This window comes from Pan troglodytes, chromosome 5 (genome assembly GCF_028858775.2).
Source record: "Pan troglodytes isolate AG18354 chromosome 5, NHGRI_mPanTro3-v2.0_pri, whole genome shotgun sequence".
In the NCBI taxonomy this organism is placed as follows: Eukaryota; Metazoa; Chordata; class Mammalia; order Primates; family Hominidae; genus Pan; species Pan troglodytes.
In genome coordinates this window covers 17,905,227-17,918,562 of record NC_072403.2, presented here as the reverse complement: position 1 = coordinate 17,918,562, position 13,336 = coordinate 17,905,227, and positions in this window count along the sequence as shown.

Sequence of the window (13,336 nt, the reverse complement as noted above, 5' to 3'; positions counted from 1 at the left end):
CATACCTTACCCTATGCACCTCTTCATCTGCATCCTTTGTAATTCCTTTATAATAAACCAGTAAAAGTAAAACAAACAAACAAATAAACAAATATAATTCAGAGGGTTTGCAGATTGAGACAGGTAACTCTCCATTCGGTCAGCATTCACATTCAGGATAGATTCAATTTTCCGACTGCAAATTCAGGAATGTGGAAAGCCAATTCCTTACAAAGAAAGATCATTGTACAAAAGATGTCAGGCCAGGCGCGGTGGCTCATGCCTATAATCCCAACACTTTGGGAGGCCGAGGCAGGTGGATCACTTGAGGCCAGGAGTTCAAGTCCAGCCTGGCCAACATGGTAAAAACCCGTCTCTATTAAAAATACAAAAATTAGCCAGGCATGGTAGCACATGCCTGTAATCCCAGCTACTCTGGAGGCCGAGGCACAAGAATCACTTGAACCCAGGAGGTGGAGGTTGCAGTGAGCCGAGATTACGCCACTGCACTCCAGCCTGAGTGACAGAGCGAGACTCTGTCCTCAGCCTCCCCCACAAAAAAGATGTCATATAAATTAAATCAGAATAACGTACAGAACTACCAAAGCAGCCCTGGCTAGTAAAGCCGCAGGAGTTGTATTCTAGCTGTAGGGCCCAGGATGAGAAGACCCGCAATCCTGTAGAACACTTAAGTGACTAAGAAGGAAGTAAATTGCAGGCATGACCCATTATTTACTAATATTCTCACTTTTAAAGAATTTTCTCTGAGGGATTTTTGCCATTAGCAAGATCACGATGATATCAGAGAAGTACAGAACAATCTCTCATAAGTGTCCCTTGAGATGGTAATGCCTGGGCGTGGCCCCCATTTCTCAGGCCTGGTTCTTAGTTTCAAAATCCAATTTTTTTACTTCCCAGTTCTTTCAAATCTCAGGACCAGACCCTGAGAAATGACCTGCAATCCTCTAGACTGTCAGTAATATTGGACTGTAGGAGTGTAGGATTTTTCCTAGGTGATTATACATCTTTTCTGAAACTGACTTAGGTTAATCAAATTTATAAAAGACTGATGTATACGGTAGACTTACAAATTAATAATTCATCTGGAATCCAGGCCCCAATTTTTCTTTCTTTCCTTTTTTTTTTTTTTTTTGAGATGGAGTTTCACTCTCGTTGCCCAGGCTGGAGTGCAATGGTGCGATCTTGGCTCACTGCAACCTCCGCCTCCCAGATTCAAGAGATTCTCCTGCCTCAGCCTCCTGAGTAGCTGGGATTACAGGCATGCACCACCACGCCCGGCTAATTTTTTGTATTTTTAGTAGAGACGGGGTTTCTCCATGTTGGTCAGGGTGGTCTCGAACTCCCGATCTCAGGTGATCCACCCGCCTCAGCCTCCCAAAGTGCTGGGATTACAGGCGTGAGCCACCGTGCCCATCCCAGACCCCAATTTCTTATACCCAAAGTCAAGATATTAATTGGAAGAATGCTTATGTAGATGGAATTAGAAATAAAGAGGGTGGGATAATCTTAAGACGCATATGAACCAGAAAAAAAAAATCACCCTTGTCTTCCAGCAGCCCATACCTCTGTAATGATTTTAATATATGGCTTCAGTTGGCAGTATTAGATTAACACTAATAAATTCTCAATCTCTACTATAATATCCCTTTTTAAAGCTCCAATCAGACCATCTTCTCTTAATACATTTTCCCAGATGGGATAAACTCATTAGATTCCAGCTTTCCTAGTTACAATCACATTCTTTCCCTGCTTTCTTTAGATAACAATGAGACGGACTTTTTGGGCTTGGATCTTGCCCAAACTCTCCCATGTATTTACTGGAAATCTCTTGGCTTCTTTCTGCTGATTCCATTTGGGTCAGCTGGTCTACTTTCACTTTTAGATGAGAACAATTCCTTAGGATGTCTCACTTAAGAGGGTCAAACTATTTACGACCATTCTTGAAGTTTGCAAAGGCTTTTGCAGTGCAGTAACAGCAAAGGAATTAGCATAGGTGTGAAATAGGACTGTTTTGGTACCTATGGCATTTCTGATATCTAGCATAGTGCCTGAAGCATAGTAGGCATTCAGTAAGCCTGATATGTATGTCGTGATTGCTGCTACCATAGAAAGTAGAGTTCACAGAAATCCCTGCTTCCCCTTGCTATTACTCTACAATGTGTTCCCCTGGATCATGGATTACAAGGCAAAGAGAAGGAGATAGCTTCTGTATAGTGCCTGGTATGCAGTAGGAGCTCAGGACATTTTCATTCAATAGACTTGGTTTACTCGTCATGGAGTCATCAGTGCCTCTGTTAAATAAGCAAGGAACCATCAGGAAATAACACGGCGGGTGATGTCAATCAAAGTCACTTAAATTCTAATTCTAACTCTGTCACTTCACTAGGTATGAAAAGATAAGTCATTTATCCATTCAGAGTCTTCTCAATTTCTGCATTTGTAAAGTGGAGATGATAGTACCTAATTTTGCAAGGCAGTTGAGAAGAAAATGCATGGCAGGTGGTGATACCTGGTAAGATATAGAAAATCAGTAAATACAAGTTCCCCATTGTAACTTTCTGTGGTTTTCCTCAACTGTTCTGTGGTCCTCAATCTTCCCAGCTGTCCTATCCACTTGTTGTTGGGCCCCAATAAGCCAACTCAGTAGCTCTCAGCATTGGATCTCAGTTTGGCATGTTACTTCTAGTCTCGTTTCTCCTGCCTGGCCTTCACCCAGTCCTGACCTCTCTTACTCACCCACTGAATGTCAGATCTGGAAGAAAGTCTGAAGTCATAGAATCCTGACCCCTTAGGGACTGTGGGGTGTTTCCTCTTCCTCTGCCTGCTCCTCTCAGTACCTTGCTGGGTCTGGCTGAAGCAAATATCATGCTGCACCATAGCCACATATCAGCACTACGAGTGCTGAGCTTAGAGCCTGTAGATCCAATTCTTCCCCCACTAACTTCTAGCACAGCTCAAGGGATTGAAAAAGATCCTGTAGTTTCAGGGTTTTCCGAATATCCAAGGATCTAGTTTTAGATCTGGAACTCTAAGAATTTCTATGTTATTTTATAGATACCCGAGATGAAGAGAAAAAAATATGAATTTGAAGCATTCAGCGTCACCATTTCAGGCTGTCACACCAATGTTATTAGGATTAATTCCTCTAAAGAAAGGACGAGGTGGCCAGCTGTGATGGCTCACGCCTGTAATCCCAGCATTTTGGGAAGCTGAGGCGGGTGGATCACCTGAGGTCAGGAGTTCAAGACCAGCCTGGCCAGTATGGTGAAACCCCATCTCTGTTGAAAATACTAAAAATTTAGTTGGGTGTGGTGGCAGGTGCCTGTAATTCCAGCTACTCGGGAGGCTGAGGCAGGAGAGTCGCTTGAACCTGGGGGATGGAGGTTGCAGTGAGCCGAGATCAAGCCACTGCACTCCAGCCTGAGCAACAAAGTGGGACTCTGTCTCAAAAAAAAAAAAAAAAAAAAAAAAGGAGAGGATTGAAAGATCGAAGCAGGAATTCCTGGCCTTGCTGGGCTACCGCATACATTTAATTCTTTCCTTCCATAAAAGTATGCCTCGAACAGTCCCAACCTCCTCTCCAGAGTCCAGACAAATGGGAACCCAGTGTGCTGGATCCAGACTGGGATTCAGAGTTCAGGAAATATCATCCTGGCCCCGGGGTCAGGAAAGTGGGGAGAGGATGGTTTCAGGTGAGGGGATAGTCTGCTCCTTGTGTGGAAAGTGGTGAGTCATGGATGACCCAACGAGGAGCAGTGTGTGTGTGAGGAGCCAAAGACCAAACACAGAAAACGTCCAGCCCAGTTGATAGTCAGAGGAGCTAAGGTAGAAGGTAGAAGATGAACTAGGGAAACAAGACCACAAGACAGAGGATTTGGAGTAAAGGAAAAAACATGGAGCCTGTCCTTCCAAGAGGCTGCAGGAACACTTTGTAGCTACTTTCTACAGGCTGTCTACCTTGCCTGGAAGGGAGTGCCAGAGCTCAGTTGTGAAGCACCAATTGTTGTCAGCCAAGAGCATCTGTATTAATATTCTCTTGCTGTGTAACATATGATCACAAATATGGAGGCTTAAAACATGTGATGGTTAATACTGACTGCCAACTTGATTGGAATGAAGGATGCAAAGTATTGATCCTGGGTGTGTCCGTGAGGCTGTTGCCAAAGGATATTAACATTTGAGTCAGTGGGCTGGGGAAGGAAGACCCAACCTCAATCTGGTGAGCACCACCTAATCAGCTGCCAGCAAATATAAAGCAGGCAGAAAAACGTGAAAAAGAGAGACAGGCCTAGCCTCCCAGCCTACATCTTTCTCTGGTGCTAGACACTTCCTGCCCTCAAACATCAGACTCCAAGTTCTTCAGTTTTGAGACTCGGACTGGCTCTCCTTGCTCCTCAAGCTTGCAGACAGCCTATTATGGGACCTAGTTATTGTGTGAGTTAATACTTAATAAACTCCCATATATATATATGATATCACTTCCTGTGTTTTGAATCTCTGGCTTCTTCTGAGAGGATACTGGAGAACACTCTTTTTTAAAGGACTTATGTGACTAGGTCAATGCCACTTGGACAATTTCCCTTCTTAAAGGCAACTGTGTCACATATCCTAACCTAATCACAGGATATCATAGATCATATATATATCATATATATATATATCCGATTAGTTCTGTCCCTCTAGAGAACCCTAATACGAAACAACACCATTTCTAATACTAATACGAAACAACACCCATTTATTAGCTCACAGCTCTTCAGGTGGAAAGTATAGCACAACATAATGAGATTCTCTACTCAGGGCCTCCCAAGGCCGAAATCGAGATGTCAGGCACATTGTCTTCTCATCTGTAGGCTTTGGGTAAAAATCCCCTTCCAAGCTTGTTCTTGTTGTTGACAGAGTTCAATTCCTTGTAGTTGTTGGACTGAGGTTCTCATTTCCTTGCTGTTGTCAGCTGGTGGTCACACACAGGCTGTCTTGAGATGTGACCCCCTCCATCTCTAAACCAGCAACAGCGTGTCCATGAATCCTTCCTGTGTTTTGAATCTCTGGCTTCTTCTGAGAGGACACTGGAGAACACTCTTTTTTAAAGGACTTATGTGACTAGGTCAATGCCACTTGGACAATTTCCCTTCTTAAAGGCAACTGCGTCACATATCCTAACCTAATCACAGGAGTAAATTCCATCACATTCACAGGATTACATAGGAGGTATATATGGAGGATGGAGGGAAAGGAAATTTGGGGGGCTATCTTAGACTTCTACCTATTAAAGCATCTCATATGATTTGTTGCATCAATAGGATACTTCCAGCTATTATTGACATATGAATCTGGGCTGCATTATGCAAAAATTCATATATAAATATGTATCAATGGTAATTCACTTTGCTATTTTGAATTTGTGTCTCACCACAAAACTTGAGCTGTCTCTGGACATATCAATTTCCTTTTGAGGGCCGATGGAGGATCCAGACTAGGGCATTAGCCAGGCGAGCCAGGGTCAGGGACTGGGCCTCAAAGAGCTGGAAATAGAGCGGGGCATGCAGCTCAAGGCAGCCAGGAGCTCTGGGGGAAAGTCCTAACCAAGTTAGTAGTGAATACTGAAATCCAGCCAGAAACCAGAATCCAAGTACCAATTCTAAGAGGCCAGAACAAGACCAAAATATGAGATGAAGGCAAAGGGCAGGAGCTTGGCAGCATGGAAATGGAATAGAGCAGCTAGAAGCCAAACACAGACAGGGACAAGGTGATTGTTTCAAATGCCACTGTCTGTCTGGGGGAGCCGAGGTAGAAAGAGATGTGGTCTCTGCCTCCTTGTGAAGGAAAAGGGCACCTACAGAACGGATCCCTGACCATATTGACAAAGGAGCATTTGATGTCCAAGGGACAAGGTCCACAGTAACATTTGCTTCTGACTGTTCTGGCCCCATGCAGGCAGTCAGCTCTTTTGCAGTCTGTCATGTGAGCATGTAGAATTCATAGACAGCACATTTCCACATGTTGTGACTGCCCTTTACCATGGCTGAGCTAGCCAAGCTCCTTTCTTCTCCTACACTAAATCCCATCTGCTCTGATCTACTCCTGCAGTTCTCTCCTTTCTCTCTCCTCCATCGTTTCCCCCTTCTTCTGGGTTATTTTGCGTTATTTCTGTTGCCTAACAAAAGCCTTCTCTTGACGTCCACTCACATCACTTGCCCCATTTGTTTGCTCCCTTTGGCAGCAAAACTCTTTGAGTTATTATTACTCTCTGTCTTTCATTCCTCCCCTAGTTCCCTCTTTAACCCGTCTGTTGTCATTTAAATGTGTCTCTCCACAAGCATGTGCAGGAAACTCAATCTCAATGCAACAGTACTGAGAGGTGAGGCCTAAAGGGAAGTGTGTAAGTCATGAGGGCTCCATCCTTATGAATGGCTTAATGCCAATCATAAAAGGGCTTGGGGCTGCAAGTTCAATCTCTCTCTCTCACCTTCTCTCACCCTCTTGCCTTCCACCATAGGATGATGCAGCAAGAAGGCCCTCACCAGATGCCAGTACATTGATACTGAACTTTCCAGCCTCCAAAACTGCGAGAAATAAATTCTTTAGAAATCCCCCAGTCTGTGGTATTCTGTTGTAACAACACAAAACAGACTAAGATACCATCCAAATAGGATTTCATCCCCAGTCCCCTCTTACTGAGGTCATCAGTGGCCTCTACATTGTGAAATACATTGGTTGGCTCTCAGGCTTCATTTGACTCTGCGAATCACTCCACGTTCTTACACGTTCCTCACCTGCTGTTCAGGATTCCACACTCATTACCCTGGGGAGGACACCAAGCCATTCATGAGGGATCCACCCCCATGACCCAAACACCTCCCACTAGGTCTGATCTCAAGATCACATTTCAACATGAGAGTCAGAGGGGACAGACATCCAAACTATATCACACTCCTTGATATTCACCCAGTGAGTTGAAAACATGTCTACACAAAAACCTGCATAGGATGCTTCTAGCAGCTTTATACATAATTGTTAAAACTTGGAAGCAACTTAGATGTTCTTTGGTTCAGGATAAATGAACTGTGGTACAACCAGACAATGGAGTATTATTCACAGCTAAATAGAAATAAGGCATCAAGTCACTAAAAGACATGAAAGAAACTTAAATGCATATTACTAAGTGAAAGAAGCTGTATTAGGGTTCTCCAGAGAGACAACAAACAGGAGATAGATCGATAATAGATTCGATGGATGAGATAGTTAGATAGGTAGATAGATAATAGATTAGATGAATGGAATAGATAGATTACATAGATAGATAGGTAATAATTAGATGAATGGAATAGATAGATTAGATTGATTAGATACATAGATAGATAAATAGATTAGATGAATTAGAGATAGATAGATAGATAGATAGATAGATAGATAGATAAATTCGATGGATGGGATGGATGGGATGGATAGATGGATGAATATATAGATAATAGATTATATGAATGGGATAGACAGATAGACAGACAGACAGCTAGATAGATAATAGGGGATTTACTATGAAAATTGGCTTGCATAATTATGGTGACTGAGAAATCCCACAATAGGCCATTTATAAGCTGGAGAACCAGGGAAGCTGATAGCATGGCTCAGTCCAGATCCAAAGGCCTCAGAACCAAGGAGTTTGATGGCATAACTCTGTTAGAGGCCAAAGGCCTGAAAACTGAAGGATTGCTGATGCAAGTCCCTAAGTCTAAAGACTACAGAACCTGGAATTCTGATGTCCAAGGGCAGGAGGAGGGTGCCCCAGCTCCAGGAGAGACAGAGAGAGAGAGAGAGAGAGAGAGAATTCACCTTCCCTCTGCCTGCTTGTCCTATCTGAGCACTGCCCACATTGGTGAGGGCAGATCTCCCTTAGTCTACTGACTCAAATGCCAACCTCTTCTGGAAACATCTTCACAGACATACCCAGAAATAATGCTTTATCAGCTATCTGAGTACCCCTTAATCCAGTTGAGTTGACAGCTAAAATTAACCATCACAGAAACCAATTGGAAATGGCTGCATACTGTATGATTCCAAATCCATGATATTCTGAAAAAGCAAAACTATGGCGACAGTGAAAATTTCTGTCATTACCAGAGGTTGGTGGGGGACAGAAGGATGAATGGGTGGACCACATAGGATTCTTCTTAGGGCAGTGAAACTATTCTGTATGATACTACAATGCTAGATACATGTCATTAGACTTGTCAAAAAACACAGAATGTACAAAGCCAGGAGGAAACTTTGATGAAAACTGTTGACTCTGGGTGATAATGATGTGTCATCACAGGCTCATTGATTGTAAAAAAAAATGTACCACGCAGGTGGGGGATGCTGAAAATGGTGGGCACTGAGCATGTGTGGGGGCAGAGGGTCTACAGGAACTCTCTGTACCCTCTGCTTAATTTTGCTAAAAACTTAAAACTGCTCTAGAAAATAAAATTCATATTTAATAAATAAATGAATAAATATAGTATGTTTTTTAAAAAGTCTCCAGACATTGCCAAATGTCACCTGAGGCCAAACTTGCCCCGGGCTGAGACTCACCAATTAAATTTTAGGCAAGTTATATGAACAGTGGTTACAAATAGTGATGTGGTGATGAAGGAGACAGTAGGTGGTGTGATCAAGAGTTAAAGAGAGTCACTTTATGCAGCATAGTAGCTAACCCTCATTTAAGGGAGGAAACATTTAAGCTGAGGCTTGAATTCTAGAAGGAGTTAGCCATAGGCATAGAGAGAAGACATCCAGGCAAAGGGAGGAAACTTGCAAGGCTATGAGGCAGGATGGTGACTGGGACAGCTGAGGTGCTCCCTGTACAATAGTGACAAGTAGGGAAGCAGGAGATCAGGCCAGAGAGGTGCCTTCTGAGTCACATCAGGCTGTGCCATTTCCAGTCGTGACAGGGGACTGGAAATTTAAACTGAGAGTGATGGCCAGCCCCAGAGGGTGTTAAGCAGAGAATGTCATAATCTTACTCACTTAAAAAAAATGAAGGATTTAACATTGAAACCTTGATGTGATGATCAATTTTATGTGTCTTCTTGGCTAGGCTATAGGGCCTAGCTTTTGGGGCAAACACTAATCTAGATCCTTCTGTGAAAATTATTATTGAGATGGAGTTTCACTCTTGTCGCCCAGGCTGGAGTGCAGTAGTGCAATCTCAGCTCACTGCAATCTCCGCCTCCTGGGTTCAAGCGATTCTCCTGCCTCAGCCTCCCGAGTAGCTGGGATTACAGGTATGCTCCACCAGACCCAGCTAATTTTTTTTTCTTGTACTTTTAGTGGAGATGGGGTTTCACCATGTTGGCCAGGCTGGTCTCAAACAACTGACCTCAGGTGATCGGCCCTCCTCTGCCTCCCAAAGTGCTAGGATTACAGGCATGAACCACTGTACCTGGCCTATGAAAATTATTTTGCAGAAGTGGTTAACATCTACAATTAGGTGACTCTGTGTAAGGGAGATTGCTCTCAGTAACGTGGGTGGGCCTTACCTAATTGGTTGAAGGCCTGAAGAGGAAAAATGAGGCTTCCTAGAGAGGAAGGAATTCTACCTAAGACTCTAACATAGAAATTCTGTCTGAGCTTCCAATATTCGGGCCTGCCCTGCATATTTTGAACCTGCCAGCCCTCCCAATCGTGTGAGGCAATTCCTGAAATTAAATCTCTTAGTGTATATCCTGTTGGTTCTATTTCTCTGGTGAGCCCTGACTGATGCACTTGGCTGCAAAGAAATTGTGACCAATGATTAGATTTGATAAGTCCTTCAAGGACAAGGCCTGTGGCTTATTAAGCTGTGAAATTCCACCTCTTCTCTCAGCAGCTTGGATAGATGAAGCTGACATTGAGGTCTGGATTCTGGGAAGGCCTGGAGGGCTAATATTTGATGGCCAGAGAACTTGTGTAACCCAAATGCTCAGTTTGGAGACTTTATGAGACTTTTGAGACTCAGCCCTGCATCCTGGGGCCATGTCTCTTCGTCATCCACTGCTCTGATGTGGAGCGTTGTATATCACAGGGGATCAACAGGAAGGCAACTCCCAACCCTGCACCTGGTCCACAAAGGAGATCAGCAAATCTGCAGCACTGTGGACTCATTCAAAATCCAGTTTCTTCAATGGGTTGCTGGCCACAATTGTTTTTTCCACTGAGTCTGCATTTACCTTATGCATGCAATCATTTATTCACCCTGTCAATCTTTCAACATAGTTCTGCAGTACCTGCTGTTTGTAAGGTTCTATTCTAGGTCCTCAGGATCAGATTGAACAGAAGTGAAGCCCTACCCTCATGAAGCTTTCATTCTAGTGGTGGTGATAGGTAGAAAAGAGGCAAACCAAAAAAAAATAAACGAAATGATTGCAAGTTGTGGCAAGCACTGTAAGGGAACCAAAAAAGAGGCTGAGAAGGGAGTGGTTACAGAGTGGTTAGAGAAGGTGTCTTCAATTCACAAGTTGAAATCTGGAAAACAGGGAGAGGTTTGACCACGTGGAGGGTGGAGGAAGCATTCCAGGCAGAGGGTGCAGGGTTAGAAAGGCTCCAAGGGAGGAAGCAGCTTCTCACTGTGAAGGATCTTGTGGAAATAAACGAAGACAAAGCAGATGAGAAAAGCGAAGGCTGTTTATTCCAAGCTTGCGGTAGCAGGGAGTCAGCTACCATCACTTGAGTTTTGGCAGAGGCTCAAAGGCAGTCAGAGGAGTGGGGAAGCTTTCATAGTGGAGAAAAGGGAAGGCTCCGAAAGAGTGCTGATTGGAAGCTGTTGGCGTGGGAAGCTGGAGGCGGCTCACTGGAAGTGGGACATCAGGGGCATACTTGGCTTTCTCTGGTTGTTCTTCTGTTGGAAGTAGGGCCAAAAATTAGGGAAGCTGTCAGTTACTCATCAGTCAAGTCCTGGCCACTTTGGTCTTGTTATTGAGGTGTTCTTTTTTGTCTTCCTGGATCAGTTGCTAGAGACAGTGGTCTGGCTTCCTACAAGTCTAGCTTCTAGAGAGCAGGCTGGCTTCCTTGGTTGGTTCCTCTGGATAATGGGCTGGCTTCCTGGGCTGGTTGCTGCAGGTTGGGGGTCAGAATTCTGTTTTTATTTATGGTCTAGCCATTGCCCATTTCTATAGTCAGACTCTCAAATCTGAACGCACACCTCTGTGTTGGGGAGTCTGGAGTGCTGGAGAGAGGGGCACTTGATGAGGCTGGAGAGGAGGCAGGGGCCCGATCATACCAAACCTTACAAACCACAAGTCAGGGCTGGAGCTCCTTCTCATATAATGGGGAGCTACTGAAGGGTTTTGAATAGAGGAGGGACCTGATTAGATTTGCGTTTTAAAAGGAACACTTTTGCTGCTGGGTGCCTTATGGATTTGAGAGGCAGGCAGTGCAGAGAACAGTCAGGAGGCTGTTGCAAGAATCCAGACATAAGACAACGGTAGCTTAGACTAAGGTGATGGTATCTCAGCTGCATAGTAATCTGTGACCAGGAATCTTTTCTGAGCAGTTAATCATTTGGATATAAATTTAGCTACCTGTCTCTCTCCTATAGGCGGTGATTGAGCTGCATGTTGATTTGATAGTTATATTATTATTATGAATTAATAAGTTGGCATTGCATTGCACACATAAATCTGTCAGGAGTTTATTCAGTATGAGCCAATTGCTAATCACCATGGGTGCGTTTACAAAATTATCCTTAGATCCAATCAGTACAGCTCAGACACAGTGGCCACATTGTGTTCCTACCACACTGTTTGTGCAGCCATTTGGCTTCCCGAAAGGGCCCTATATCTATCCCTATATCATCATTAGTATCTTGAAATCACACAAATAATAGTTATTCCTACTAACCTTCTTCTTGCTAGGCATTTATATCCCTTCAGCATATTTCTGGGTCCGATTATTCTGGCTTGTTTACTCATTCATTCATTGAACACCTACTGCATGCCAGATACAAGGCTCAGCACTGGGAACATAATAGAAGACGAGACAGGCACGGTTCCTGCCTCCCTTCAGTCTATACGGGAAAGTGGGGGTTGGGGGAGGGGTCATTAAACAAGCATACACTCAAGTGAATATATAATTATACATGTCTGTAAGTGCTATAAAGGAAAAGATCAGGGATCAAAATGATGGAAATGGGGCTATTTTAGATTGTGTGATCAGGGAAGCAGTCACTGATAAATATTTAAATTGAGGCATGAATGATGAGAAGGAATCAATGCAGGAAAAATCTGGGGAAAGTGAGCATGAAGTCTCTGAGGAGGGAAGCGGACAGGGAAAGGAAGCAGCGCTGGCTTGGAAAGTAAGGAGAGCAACTTACGAAGAAGGTGGAGAATGAGAGTGTGTCTGGGCGAGAACTGCTGTCTTGAGGGTCAAGGCAGCACAATTCCCTTAAACAGAAATGGACAAGGCTATTTAAATTTTTAAAAGATCGCTGTGGTTGTTATGTGGATGGGCCGTGGGGAAAGAAGTGAAGGCTGAGAGAAGGTTGGGAGGTCATTGTGGTTGTCCTGGTGAGACGTGTCAGTGGTGGGACCAAGCATGGAAGGTAGAACTCAGTAGAATGATTGGAGAGATGTTTTGGAAGTTGAATTATTGGATAAGATGTGAGGGAGAGGGAAGGGAAATAGAAAATATGATCCCCAGTTTCTGGTTTGAGCAATGGGTGGATGGCTGGAGAATTCTGTTTCTAGACTTCCCCGCATGGGTTTTCTTATGGAATTCAAAGGCTTGCTTTTAAATGGTGCGATCATAGCTTCATCATCATCCACTGCTTCTCAAGTATTTCCTCTAGTTTTGTGTTGGTTCTGTAGTCTTACTCTCTAATTTTCATGTTACTTAATAGTTTATTTACACCTGGCTTTGTAGAACTGATATCTTGCTTCTTAATTTAGTCTAATATTTACTTCCATGTGTACAAGAAATGCATTCACATAATTAAATTTGTTTTGCTTTTACCATTCCAATTTAGTGAACTCTAGGAGTGTGGCTGTGTGAGTCCACAGAACACACCATGTGAACAGCTAGGCTATTAATGGGAGCTGTGTGGACCACTGGCCTCTTCCTCCCTATTTTGCCTTCCAACATAAAATTATATAGATATTCCTTCCATCAATTTACCTGACCTATATAGCTCAATGAACTGTGTTCATTCATATTTTCAAGCTTTACCAAAAGAACCTTTTCCTTAATTTAATCTTAGATTAAATCTAAGATTAGTTTAATCCTAGATTAAACCAAGGAATACATATTTTTGGTTGCATATTCTACTTTTAGCCCATTTTTCCCCCTTTTAAGGTTGATCTTAAAAGTTGAACCGAACAGCTAT